This window comes from Equus przewalskii, chromosome 3 (genome assembly GCF_037783145.1).
Source record: "Equus przewalskii isolate Varuska chromosome 3, EquPr2, whole genome shotgun sequence".
NCBI classification, from domain to species: domain Eukaryota; kingdom Metazoa; phylum Chordata; class Mammalia; order Perissodactyla; family Equidae; genus Equus; species Equus przewalskii.
Window position 1 is genome coordinate 109,892,421 of NC_091833.1, and position 15,028 is coordinate 109,907,448.

The window sequence follows — 15,028 nt, forward strand, 5'->3', positions numbered from 1 at the left end:
TGTTCCTCAAGCCATAAATAAGGGTGTTGATTTTCACTTGTCTCTCTCTCCACCCTCACCTTCATTCTATTCAGAAGTCCTTTGTGTTTCGCCTTCAGGTATATCTCAAATCTGCATACTTCTCACTCTCCACTTCCACCACTACATCCAAGCTACTGTAATATTTTTTCTGGAGTATGGCAAGCTTCACTCTTTCCTTCATTCATTTAATAAATATTTATTGATAGAGCTCCTCTTAAGTGCCACACACATGAGTTCTCTTGTTGACTCTATGTAAGGCTCTGCCTTTATTCTGTATCACTATCTTCATGCAACAACTCTTGTTCTAAGAACCAGAGCAATTTTAGTGAATAAAACAGACACAACTCTTTGCACTCATGGAGCTCACAATCTAGGGAGGGGAGCATGCTTTATACCTCATTTCCCTGCTTCCTCTTGTGGCTTCTAAGATTCTATTCACCTCACTGATGCCACAGTAATTTTAATTGTGAGACAGATGATGCCACCCTCTTGCTTAGTAACTTTGATAGCTTTACATTATGGACAGTGCGATGCGCAGTTGCTTTATTGTGGCCTACCACGCCCCGTGTGACCTCTCCTCAGCTACCCCTCACCCTCGTCTCAACTCCTTTACAGCTCACATACCATGTTCCATCCACAACAACCTCCTTTCTTTGTCAATTTCAGAACACACCAAGCTCCTTTCCAGCTTAGAGGCTAGCACCTGCTAGTCTCCTACCTAGAAGAGTATGTTCCTGGATCTTCACTGTGAATTTAAAGTCTCAGCTTAAAAGCCACCTTCTCAGTGGCTTTGCTAATGAAATTAACTAAGACTTAGACTTCTCATCTTTACCATTGCACTTTGTTTACTAACTTTTCAGGGGACTCTCAATTTGCGTATATATATTTGCATATATTTACCTGTTTAATTCAGTCTGTTTCTTCCAACTAGACTGTGCATAGGATCTATGTTTATTTTACTCAATTCTGTGTTCCTAGTGCCTAGTACAATATCTGATGTGAAGTAGGCACTCAAAAACTGTTTTTAGATTAAATATATCCATGAATGGTGGCATTTCAGGCATTGGTGAGAAAGTATAATGGAGAGATGTGAATATTATGAAGCTGGGCCTACAGCCCCACTGGTGTCTTCTTGGCATCCCACAAACCACAAAATGCAGGCTTACTGGTAAACTTGGCCTCATTAGAAGAAATTATTTTGTAATTAGGTAAAACTAGGGCAGGGCAGGGTGAATGACTTGTGTAGGATAACACAGGAAAATCACTGTGAAGCTGGGAGAGAGCCAGGTCCATAGCCCAGACCTATCCATTGGAGGCCAGGTTCCCAATATAGGTCCCGCGGGGGCAGCTCAACATTCCAACCACGCTGTGACCCACTCGCCCAAGAGGGGACGGGAAAGGGAAAGGCTCCCGCCAAGTTTGAGAGTTTCCAGGCCACTTTGCTTATGGTTTGGCTTGGGGTTCCTGCTTCCCTTCGCCATTGCCCCTTGGGCTCCTAACCTTAAATCAAACTCTCAATCTTTTCTCCTGCTCAGAGTGAACCGGTGACTTTTAATTGTATTTTTCCATTCTGGGTCTTTGAAATCAGCATTGCTTTGCTTTTGTGGGTTTAGCTTGACCTTTAATGTTCTCTTGGCAGATTTCTGTTATTGGAGGGGATGGGATTTTTGATTTGTTAGAGAGAATGGAGTCTAAGCTTTGGACTTCAGACCCTTAAGCTTTCCGTTAAAAACAGAGAGATGACTAATAACTATTTAGTGTGTAATGATGGCTTAGCAGTATTTACCACTGATTTAGGCTCTCTGGCTCCATTACCTAGGATATTTTCCTGACTTAAACATTCCTCAGTTCTTTAGCCAACAGCTGTCCACATTTTTTTTAAGTCCTCAAACCTCCAGAAATTATGATTTCACATTTCTAATAGGCTTCTTTCACTGTTCAATCAAAAAGGCTTCTTGTGCCTAGTAGCATGTGTCCCAAAGCGAAATTAATACAAATCACAAGAGGAGAACACAAGCAAAGGATAAAGCCCAAATCCTCCCTAATGGGGCCCACACCCAGCACCTCCATCCCTGACTCTCAGCTGGGTCTGAAGCAGGTGTGTGAAGGAACAAGGGGTAAACACAGAGGGGAAAAAAATCCAAAAAGAAATAATGCTTGAAGGAACAGGAACACGTGATTCAACCTTTTTCACCTTTGTCAACATTTGGAGTCTCCTTCCTGGTGGGAAGAGAAAGGAGCCCACCTAAGAACTCGAAGGCAATTATTCCCTTAGGATAATACTTCAAATGAATGCCTTAGCAATGCTATCATTCATTAATTGTGACATTCAAGAAATATGAATTGATTTGAGGGTACAAAGACAACAGAGACACAGTCTCTAGCCTCAGTGGCATATATATTTTAAAGTTTATAGTATAGAGAGAGAGTAAGGAGTGGAGAAAGCACTGGTGGTTCAGAATTGTGGGTTAATAATAATCACAACAATAGGTAATTTAATAATTTATGTCACTCACAGAGAGGTTTCCATGTGACAGGTATTGTGTTAATTGCCTTACAAACATGTGTCCTTTTAATTCTCTTTATAAGCAAGAAAGATGGTCAGTCATCTGACCTCTAAAATACATGTAAGAAAACCGCAGCTCAGCAAGACTTATTTACTAGGTTGTGGTCACAAAGCCCAAAATTGGTGCATTCTAACCCTAATCTTTCTTACCTTTCATCCTACGCTTTTAACTAGAATACTAGTGGAAGTTTTCAGGGGGTGGAGGTTGGAAAGTCTAATGACTTTTCTAGCTTTTTCACTCTGTGACTCTGTGGTGTACACAACTCAGACAGTATCAGTGCAGACTCTGAGAGATGATGCATGTTCTGGGCACCAGGCCTGTGAGGCCTGTGGGGAAGTTAGAGCTCTGAGCTTAAGGTCAAAATGCTGTGACTTTGGTCTTAACTCTGTTTCTTACAGGCTGCGACACCTTGGTTTCTTCTTTAAAGTGGGAGTTATCAGACCGAATTTCACTACTTCTGAGGATTGTGGAGCAGGAGGAATGAGCTAATAGGTAACAAAATATTATGTAAACTATATTGAATTTTGAAGTTGTAAGGAAATACCATTATTACATTCATATTAGACAGTACTAGATGTGGCTTCTGGTTCCATGAACTAATAAAATAGTGACAGCTGTCATCCATTGACTGCATGTTGTGTGGTAGGTGATGTGTTCAGTACTCATGTTTTAATTTAATCCTGGAAAGAAATTCTGGTTTGTGTTTTCTTTTTTTTTTTTTTGGTGAGGAAGTTCGGCTGTGAGCTAACATCTGTTGCCAATATTACCCTTTTTGCTTGAGGAAGATTGTCATTGAGCTAACATTCGTGGCAATCTTCCTCTATTTTGAATGAGGGACACTGCCACAGCATGGCTTGATGAGCAGTGTGTAGGTCTGCATCTGGGATCTGAACCTGAGAACCCTGGGCCACCACAGCAGAGTGTGTGAACTTAACCACTACACCACCAGGCCAGCCTCAGAAATTCTTCAAGATACATATTATTACTCCACATTTTACAGAAACTCACATGCTCATAAAGGCAAGTAACTAGGTTTTTGGAGTGAGGCAGTGGATAAGTTGAGATTTGAACTCTGATCAGTCTGATTTCACAGTTCCTGCTCTTTCTACTATGTTGCTTTTCTTGGACATGTTTGTTTAAAAAGTCCCAATGAATGATAGAACTGGAAGCTGTGTTAGAGATTATCAAATTTGTCAAACCACTTATTGAAACTTTTTAGTAAGCAAATGCAAGGCCCCATACTTGCATTCAACACATAAGTCACGGGTCTTCTGGTTAAGTAGTAAAAATCCAATGGAAGCTGGCTTAAACAGAAAAAGGACTTCCCTGGTGTGCAAATGAAAAGGCAATTTCAGGCAAGACTGAATCAAAGGACCCAGTTCTATTATCAGGATTCATTACCTTCTTCTCTGAGCTCTATTTCCCTTTGGCTTTTTTTTTTTTTTAACATTCCTTGTGGTAGCTCATGATAGCTCCAGGCTTACATGATCCTTTCTGTGGGCAATCTTAGGAGAAGAATTCACTCTTCAGTCTTGGTCTGATTCTTACCAACCTCAAATAAGACATACACCCGTTGCTGAGACAGTTACTGCGTTCAAGGGATAGATCATGTGGTTGATTGAGGTCTGGCTCCCATGTCCATTCTAAAACTGTGTGTACTGAGTGTAGGGGAGAAATTGTTCCTGAAGAAAAAAAATCAGGCTACTGCAACTGGAGGAAGAGGGTATGAATGGTGGGAAGGCAAAAACAACAGATATCCCCCACGCCTTGGAAGGCCCAAACCTATTCGGGGAAATGATTCAAGTTGCTTCCTTGCTTGGCCCCTATCTTGAAATTTAACCCTTGGCATCTCAGAGGTAGACTCTATGGTTCCTGTTTTGGCATAGTACTACCTGATACCTCCCCTCTCACACTCAGTGTAATATCTTGGAATGTTAGTGTGCCAAGCATACAAGAGATCCTTATCAGGTAGGTCAGTGGGAAAGTACACTCGATAGACACACAGGATGAGGAAAAATGCTAAGCACTAATCACTCCTAGCTGGCATTGCTGGACAATGGCAGTCACACACACAGGCAACATAGAGATTTCTACTCAGACTACTTCTGCATCTCCCCAGGTAAGAAGTATTGATCCCATTTTCTTTCTTAGAACTCCTCATTCATGTGAAACCCTTGAGCTGTGAAGCTGGAAGAGCCCTTTTGAGAAATCTAGCCCAACTCCCTTTTTGGACTTTTGACCAAACTGAGAATGAGTGACCTAAGTGGTTTTCCTAATACTATACAACTAGTGAGAAACACAGCTCAGTCCAGAACCACAAACTCTTAACTTGACACCCCCCACTCCAGAAGGACAGTTGGATAATATAGGTCTTCTGAAGCAGATGCTATATGAATAAGTGAGAAGCTGGCATCCAGCAACAATGGAAATGTCTGGTGAGGGCTCACACATTTTTTTCTTGGCCTTGAATGTTCCCATAAACATTGCAGTGCTAGGGGAATGGTTACAGACCCAGACCTCAATGTTTGTGCTCCTGTTCTGCCTTAGATTAAGTTAAATATTGTTTGTAGATGATACAGATAAATAGGCTCAACCATGAGCCTGTCTGGATGGTTAAAAGGATGCTGTTTATTTCTCTAAGAGGTTGCCCAGCTGTGTAAGAGGGCTGTTGGACTATTGCCTCATTTCACACACAGTCTTCCTATTTATTTCATGACTTGACTTCAGAGAGTGCACTTAACTGGTTTGCCTGGTTGTCATTTGTCACGCTTCTATTGGACTCAAGTGTCCTAATGGCAGTGAACTTGTCATCTCCCTCCCTCCTGACCCCCCAAGTGCCAAGGATGGTGCCAGCAATCTGTGGCTGCTCCATCAATGGAAACTGAATTCAGTGTATTAAAGAATAATTGATTAATTAGAAAATTAGAAGAGGTTCTCAGGCTTCAAGTGTAAGAAAGTGTAATAGATGAGTGACAGGGAACAGTTGGTCCCTGTGTTCATCAAGTAAAGAAAACAATGAAAAGAGATTTATGTAAGGCTGTTGGAATGTAGATCAGCCATTGGGAAAGATGAACTGGCAACGGTTGTGAAACTCGTTGAAATGCTTTTGGCTGTAGGAAGGGCGTTGGATTTAAGAACTTTCTTGGCCATTTATTAGCTGTGACATTGGAAACAATCATCGACCATCTCACCTTCTACTCTATAGAGTGGTCTGAGATGACAACTAATTCATGAGGCCATTGGGAAAATAAAACTTAGGTCATGCGTGAAGACCCCAGCACAAAGTTTACATGTAGCAGTTGCTTTACGTGCTGGCTCCTGTCTTTCTCTTTCCTTTTTTCACCTTAATATTTAATGTTTCCTTTTTATTTAAATAAGTAAAATAGGCTTCCAAAATTAGAAAATAGGAGATGATGAAGGTTTGAACTAAGAAGTATAAATGGAGCAAAGAGAATGAGAAGGATTGAGAAATATTAAGAAAATTTGGACGGAGAGGATTTGATGAGTGAATGGACATGGAAGTTAAGAGAGAAGAAAAGACAGTGTTATCCTCATAAGTGGGACACACTGGAGAGAGGGAGGGTGCGTTATACTATCCAGGTAGATCAACAGATTAATAATCATATAGTCAAAGAAAGGATTTGCCTTCTACGGGTGAACTCAGATCATCTTAAAGTCATTTTTGCATGTTGAAGAGCCTAAACCAGAAGTGAAAAGTCTTTATTTTTCTCCTCCTAATACCATGAGGCTCTACTGCTGTGATTTCCACACTTGGTCTTGCCTCAGAATCACCTGAAGTGCTTCCTCAGTATCCAGCTTCCTGGGCGCTGTCTCCAGAGATTCTGGTTCGTTGGTCCCGAATGACAAGCCAAGGGGCGTCTACATTGATAAACAAACTCCAGAGGTGATAATGATGCACAGGAAGATCTGAACACTAAAAAACAGGAAGACAGTGTTCATTGTCAATTTTCTACCAAGCCAAGACACGTTTTCAAAGCCCATCACCTAAGGAACGCACTGGGGCACTCTGAGGGAGCTAGTTCCCCGTGTTTTGCACTTGTTCTTGTATGCCTTTTGATTACTTGGTGGTTGGATCAAACCACTTTTTCATTTTCTTCTACTTCCCAGTCTCAGGGTCTAGATCCCATTGGTTATTCTGGGTTGGAGCATCCCTGATGGTGAGAATAAGGGGAGCTTGCCCAGCATCGTCTTTAGGGCTGGCACAGGATTCAGGGCTCTCTTTTGGGTATCTCTGGACCTGAGTGCAAGTGAATGCCCATATTGTACTTTTATTATGGCAATTCTTTAAGTGTTTTCTATAAAGTTCATGTAATTGTGCTTCTTTCACAGATGAGGAAGTCGAGCTCTTGAACATTCAATAACTTTCTTAAGGTTCCAGCAAGGAAAAGTCAGAGCCCAGTATTTATATCTGAATTCCTTCCTTTTTCCATTCTTTTATTTTGTCTTCCCATCATACCACCTGTCTACTTCTTGTACTACATTATAAGATTTTGAGGAGTGGGCTAATATATTCAGCCATGTTTTCCTTTAAATCTGACACAGTACTTTGCACATAGTAGATGTTTTTTTAAATGTCTGGCGAATAAATAAATAGCACATTCATTACCCTTAATGGTCTCATTGGTTAGTTTTATAATTAGAGTGAAAGTTTCAAGAGCATAATAATAAGTCTTATATCCATCTTGGTTTCACTGGTGTGTGGACTGTGAAAAATTATACAATTAACACCAAATGTTCATGAAATACTTGTGAAATGAATGTAAACTGAATATCTAGCACAAAGGACGAGTTTAATTTCTATACCCCATTAAAGCCTTACCCTAATGCTTTACTGGCTTAATGCAAATACTAAGTGTGATCTGGGATCTGTGGCTGACTGGGTGCAGGCAATTACTAGGACTGTCACCATTTCCTTTTCTGATTAGAGACTATCAAAGATTGCAGCTATAGAAGTCAGCCCCAGTCCAAATGTTGCACGTTTGCACCACAGTAAAAGATTGCTCTGTTCTCAGTCTGTTCTGGCTCTACAAAGTCATGATTTCTCTCCTGGCCTCAGAGGGCATGCCTGGCCTCTACCAGAGGAATGGTGGACAAGAGGCTGGAGCTTTCTCTTTGCCCAGGGCACTGCATGGAGCTGATGACCTATACTTAGCTAAAGCCTATGCCAGCCTGGGTAGCATCTCTCTGGGTGCAGACCTGGAGTTACAACTTTAATAATTGTACCAACCCCAGCTCATTGTACAAAAGATGCTTGGGAAAAATAATTTAATATTAAGCACACAGGTTTACTCAATTTTAGTTCTACTAATCTCTACAAAGCTTCTCCCCCAATAAAATGTGTTCTAATTATGTTCCTCAAAATATTTATTGAAGTATTAATGCCCTGTTAGGATGGGACTGGGCACTGAGATTCTCTTAGGTAGGCTCCATCCTTCTCACCAACTCCTATGGTACATATATGCCCATGATTTTGCCATAGTCTACCCAGAATTACTCGGTCTGTATCTTAGACCCTACAGATTGTGAGTTATAAGCTATCAAGTAAGCATACCGTTTTGCAAAATGGTGGATTATTATTATCACTAATATTTTGATAAAATATGTAATATTAAACTTGTATTTTGAAAGCAAATATTAAGTGTGCACTGTGGAGCCATGTTCTTTAGATTTGAATTCTCCATCTGTCACTAGTTTAGGGTTTCCCAACCTCAGCATTATGGACTTTTTGGGCCAAATAATTCTTCACTGGGGTGGGGTGGGTTCTGTCCTGTACACTGTAGGATGTTTAGTGGCATTCCTGGCCTCTACCTACTAGTTTGAAAGCACCTTCCCAGTTATGATGCTTAAAAAGGCCTCCAGACATTGTGAAGTACCTCCTGGCTTGGAGGTGGGGTGAGGTAGGAAAGGGGGTGATTGTCCTGATTAGAGAACCACTGCTCTAGCTGATGACCTCAGGAAGTGCTTAAATCTCTGTGGGATTCTATCCTTCTTGACTGTAAAAATGTATATAATAAACCCCAATTTATACTGTTGTGAAGGGATATAACACATAAATTCATCAGCCTATGTTTGCTATAGAGTAAGAGCACAATAAGCATTAGTTACTAATATCAGTTATTTGTCATTGTTTATCAAAGACATGCAGTACAGTGAGACTATACAAGTCATGCTAAAATTGGGAAAACTGAAATAAAGAGTTTAAATTGTACTCCTAAATTTGTATAGGAAGTTTGAATCACAGTTAGATTTAGAACCATCAGATCTAGATACTCTTGGGTGTTAATGTGAATGACACTGGCCAGGTCCTACCCTACTAATCCTTAAGGAAAATTTCTCATTTTTAATCTTAATATTATAACAATTTGTTCATACAGAACTTACTTAAAGCCTTAAAATGAATGTAAAACAGCAATAAAAAATTGATTCCTCTTAAATAAGTGTTGAATTTCAAATAAACTCTGATTTGATTTATCCGTTAAATATAGAGCCCATTCAAGAATTACCTGAGTTGTTCCCTTGGAAAACCATGGCCTAAGAAGATCCAATGAGCGTCACAAGGTATATAGATCTCCTGAAAGTACATGACAACTCTCGAATGCATGTGCATCTTGCCAGGTTTTGTATTAACTCACTTCTCAAATGGCTTCATCATTCCCCAAAAGTAAATGATTATTGTTTGACTTGTTGAAGTTAGAATGAGAGGTCAGTCTGGTTATCTTCAGAACTCTGCCACTGACCATTAGAGTGGTAATCTGTGCTCCCTGGACTTCGATTTTCCTGTCTGTAAAATGGGCATGGCTGAACTAAATGATCCCTAACATCCCATTTCATTCTAACATCCTATAATTTAAAAATTTAGCCCTTAAAATCTTACTCCATTTACAAACTATATTATTAACCTTCCCAAAGTACTGTCAACATAAAGCTTCTCTGGAAACATTTGCTTCTCAAAATTCTCAGATTCATCATAGTAATCATGATTTCTCATCTTTTATGATTTCTCATCATTTTTTTTTGCTATGTACAGAAAAATATACCTCCAAGAACTAGGTTTATGAAGTGTTCTACCAAGTGATAGATATCGTAAGTGGCAAGAAAGTCAAAACAGCATAAAGGGACCTGTCTGGCTTAGTGCGGAGGCCTTGTGGCCTGTTAAGATCCCAGTCTTGATTTTCAGCTGGAAAGAAAGCAATGAAGTGGATGTGCTTTTCACTGCAAAAAGTTTATTTTGCCCCCCAAATCACCTTCTCTGAAAGTACCCAGTAGGACTGAAAGGATGATGTTGACTATAACCCTGTTGCTTTGATTTGGGGAAAACTCATAAAATGTGAATTTCCTGGTTTTGGTGGTCCCTCAGTATCCAATAATGTAAAGACTATTCCTTTCCCTAAAGAGGAAGTGGTGTACTCATATTTAAAAGAAAAGAAAAAAGAAAAGAAAAGAAAAAGACTTCAACTCTCAGAGGCACATTAAGCTGAATGGTGAAAACTTAGAAGACAATTATTTTTTTTCTCAAGAGTATGTGGATGAAAATAGCTGTTTTTTGTTTAAGAATCAATTATTAATTAATAAATTATCTTCACCCATGATAGATTACTATAGGAGTACATTTATTTTTATGTCATCAATTCTATCATAAAACTTAACTTGGGGAACCAGGAAAACAATTTGAAAAGGCTTACACTATAGGCTTATAGGGGGAATAATGTATATAGATGATATGGATTGTTGCTAGTGTATCATCAGGCTCTGTCTATCAAACTCAGAGATTAAAAGCTTAGATCTACGGTCTATTTATCCTATAGTTTGTGGTAGAACAATGCTTGAAGTGCAGTTTTATCACAGACTTTGGTAGCTATACAAAACCAGAGACCATCCATACTTCAACAAGACACAAATTTTGATTGAATAATAGACACTGAAGAGGGCAAACAATAAACTAGGTAGAAGCTATAGTAAGGAGGGTTTAATTTCTACTAAAGAGGGTTTTAATAATTTCCGTTGTTCAGTAACGGTAGGCTACCTAATTTGTTCAGGACTAAGAGTATTCCAGGTATGTAGGACTTTCAGTTATAATATCAGAAAAGTACTGGCGAAACTGGGGTGAGCTGGTTACCCTAACAACAGATTGAGAAAGCTTTTGAAGTAGTGCTCCATCATTAGAGGTGGTCGAGTAGAAGCTGACCAACCAATTCTATGGAATGTGTCAGAGAAGCTTCTGTTTTTGGGGAGGAGAATGAGCTCCATAACCTCTGGAGGAGCCATCCAAGTCTGAGACACTGAAAGAATCCACAAAGACAAATAGTCTGTGGTAGAGACAACCTCATTGCTAAATTCTCTGGAATGACAAATCCTTCCGTATTTAGATTTCACATTTAGAATTCAAGTGAATTGAATCTTCTAAATTAATCCCTAATCCTTTGGGAGAATTTATGCAATAAAGTTATCCATCAAGGAAATATTTTCTACAGAAGCAGACTGTTCAGCGTATTCACAATGAGAAAAGCAAATGATTTGAAACAAAAAGATTTATGTTTAGTTCTAAGTCTAGCGCTCAGTGGATTTAGACAATTTGTTTAATCTCCTTGATCATTGATTTTCTTACTTCTAAAATGAGGATAATAATATCTATGCTGCCTATTTGATGGGGTTGTTGGGAGGATCGTACAAGCTCATGTATGTCAAAACATTATGAACTGCAAAGTACATCCATTTTTGTTGTGGATTTTTTTAAACAGGATTCTCTCTATCATCCTGAGATGTTGACAAGGCTGATATTGTGCACATAAACCAATGGGTGTGTAAAAGATGCATTATTTAAAGTAGGCTAAACTATGGTGACAAAAAGATGGCGTGATATATAACAGATTGATTGCAATAGCAGATTATTTCTGGTTGGTATTGATTGTTCATCACGGTAATTCATAGACCCAGGCACCTTCCCTCTTGTCACTCTGGCACTCCTTAGTTCATTGCCATCCTCATCCAGCTAGTAGGACTGTGAAAGGAGAATATGGAGACAACACACTTGCTTTTAAAATGCGATGCCCAGAAATGGCACACATCAAGTCCACTCATGTTCTATTGGCTAGAACTCAGTCACATGGCAAAACCACGCAAGAGAGTCTGGAAATTGTAGCCTAGTGTGGGTCCAGGACTGTTGGAAAGATCATAGGAGGTAGAATATGTCAAATCACTGTGAGCTGTGATGCTCATACACATGTGTTTTATGTTTATTCATTGTGATTCTTATCCATCCTGGGAAGCTGCACATCGATTCTAATTCTAATGAATAGTCAACAGTCTCTGCCTCAAAGTTCCTATGGTTATGCCATGTTTGCAGAGAGTGCTTATTTAATTCTAGTCTTTGGACTTAGTTCCTGATACCAGCCCAGCATCATCTACTCAAATAATCCATAAGAAACTGGGAATGCTTGGATGAAACTGCAAATAAATAATAATTACTAAATCTCTGGTCTCTTTCAATTACTTAATTCTGCATTTATAGAGCACCTACCATGTGCCAGGCATGCTGCTAAGTATTGGATACCCAGCAACAGACAAAACATGGTGCCTTCCCTCAAGGAGCTCACAGACTTTATTGTTTTATTTTTCTTGGTTTATCCAAAGATTTTTCTTTGTCCTACTTGGTCTATGGCAGTCCAATATGCATAAATATTTAAACTATTCACTTGAACTCTGTGATTAAAATTTGGCTTCATCTCTCAAAATCAGCTCATGTTTCTCTTCCATCATATTTCTTGGTTCTACTCTATCAAATGACTATCTCTCTGCTGCTTTAGGAGAAGTTTTAGTTCAGTGACAGATACCAAATAGAGTGTACAAGAAATGCCTAAGGGGATAACAATTGTGTGTTGGATTACAAAGCTGCTTTCCACTCTTCAGTATCAGTTGGGATGCTTTGCTTGCTGCTAACAGAAACCCCTGCCTCAACTAACTCAAGCAATAAGAAAAAAACTGATATTTCCCCTAAAGAGAAGCCCTGAAGTGGGGCAGTTTCAAGGTTGGATAATTCAGTGATTCAACCATGACATCAAGGATTCAAACTGTCTGTGTCAACATTGTCACTCAGTATGTTTCCTCATAGTCGCAAGATGACTGCTGTAGCTCCAGTTATTCAGACATCTAGGAAAAGACATGTCTAGGAAAAGAAGAGGAACCATCTTGCGCCAGTTACACCACTGTAGGTACAGGAAAATTCTTCAAGGAAGCTCCCTCTCCTTTGCCCATAATGGCATCAAATGCCCATTCTTAAGTCAGTTGTTGGCAAGGGTAATGGAATTACTGTGACTGTCTAGTTAAGTACAAGGCTGGGTGGAGGAGGGTCTGTTATCCAGACAAAGTCACACTTTTGTTAGCAAGAAAGGAGGATGATGTGTGCATTTGATTTAGGAAAACAATAATGTTGGCTGCACCATCAGTACCCAATTTAATCTCAGACAGTCCTGTTATTGACTCTAGCTTTATTTTTCTAACTCCTCTCCTGTTTTCTAGTTTGGCTATTTTGTCATTTCACCTCTCATCTCTATATACTATCCCATCTCCTAGCTATACTCCCCATCTTAAACACTTTAGCTAGGCTGGTCCACTTTGCTGATACGTAAAAGCAAGCCACAGACACTGTTCACAGGCAGCACATCACTTGCTCTGATGAGATGGATATGATTGTGGGATTTGCGGGAACCACTCAGCTACATGGATGTGCAAGGTAACAGGATATTGGCTTAAATAAAATAAGCTCTGAGTTCCACGGGTTGAATTCTTTGTTCAAAAACTATACCTCCTCCCTTTTGACATGCCCCACCACAGAATACACAACATAATTGTTAATTCTACAGTTGAAAATTGGTGCCTTAAATCAATGCCAGGTGTTCCACAGAATTGCAGCAAGTTTCTTCATAGGAACAGGTGGGTTTGGGCCTGTGGGCTCCCACATCCCCCACTTACCCAATCCCATCTCAAGTTCTGCTCAGAAAGGCTGGCATGTCTATCTGTTATATATAACACTTTTTTGAACAAACATTTCACCGTTTGAAAATAATTTAAAAATGACTCTTAACGGTAATTATTTGGAGCCCTTCATTCCTTCTGCCCCAAAACTGTTTATATTAGATCTTATCTCCATACTTCCAAGCTCTTGACTCCATAGGTTATATCTTTGATCCTACTTTCAGACACTTAAAAATTTAACATACATCCTGATTCTACTTCTTGGCTCTTCACATAGGATTTTTCTTAATATACAATTGTCCGCCTTTCCCCCACCATCTCCCAAAGAAGAGCAAGTGTTCTCTGATATCTATGACAAGAATCTATAGTTCTGATTTCCAGCTCATCTCTTTTTCAAACACCTTAGCTGATTCCTGCTCACAACTGTTCCAGTCCCCTCTGTACCGTGGAAGAAGGATTTGAACACTGGCATAGAATTTCCTTGAACTGATTCTAGGAAGTCCCTTGACACAGCTCTGAGTCTCCCTTAAATCTTCTTACTGCTTGCAACAATTCTTATTTCTATCTCAATTGTGATTCTCCAGGCACCAATCTCTTTGTCTTCTACTGGGAAAATCTCTACTTCAAAAAGCCAACACCTTATGTTTCAAAGGCTGAATGCAATTACTTCACTGACTGAAATCTTTACTATGACTACATTTGCCTCTTTATATATGGTAAATATCTTGCCCACAGAATCTGTGGAATTCTTGTCTCTTGAGAGAAATGAATTTGAACTGGACCTGGTCCTCAAAAAGATGATTGTTGTGTTGGCAAGGGGATGGATGGGATGACCTGGAAGGCCTACTCCAGCTCTAATTTTGATGATGTGATTCTAACCAGATGGGGCCAATGGCATATTAGACGTCTATTGATGCTACCTCTATGCTTTTCATCCTGGGTTTATTCTTCTGGTAACTGTATATTTTCTTTGGCTCGAGCTCTCCATTTGTGATGCACAGCATATGCGTCACAAAAGCCCTTTGTGTCTCACATGGAGCAGGCTGCAAAGAGTTTGTGAAGAAACTGAGCAAATCAGATGTCTGCATCTACATTTTCATTTTCTTATGGAAACACTGCGATCCTTCACAGATTGCAGCTTTCAGTGTATTTTATTTATTTGAATGTGGCCAAAGACATGACTTCTTAATGTTATGGTGTCATGTCTGCGTCTGAATAAAAATAATAAACTGTAGAACAATATCACACCATGTATGGTTTTTCCTTAATAAGAGAGCAGAATAGTTGTTAAACAATAATTTAAAGATAGTTGGATAGTCATTGGATAAATATAACTTGTCTAGAGATTAGATCTTTTACAACTTTAGCAATTATGAATTAGGCATTACATATTACTAGGAAATATGCACTATCTATACTTCCGGAGGTTTATTTTTCATCTACTCATG

The 15,028-nt window shown here is 39.4% G+C and overlaps 1 long non-coding RNA gene across 1 annotated transcript in view; it reads left to right on the forward strand.

Moving 5' to 3' along the window:
- The window catches only part of LOC139082676 (uncharacterized), a 40,937-nt gene that overhangs the window by 13,942 nt on the left and 11,967 nt on the right, over positions 1-15,028 (forward strand). Inside the window, exon 2 of the long non-coding RNA XR_011538886.1 lies at positions 2,987-3,080. This is a non-coding gene — a long non-coding RNA (uncharacterized lncRNA). The remainder of the gene's footprint in view (positions 1-2,986; positions 3,081-15,028) is intronic.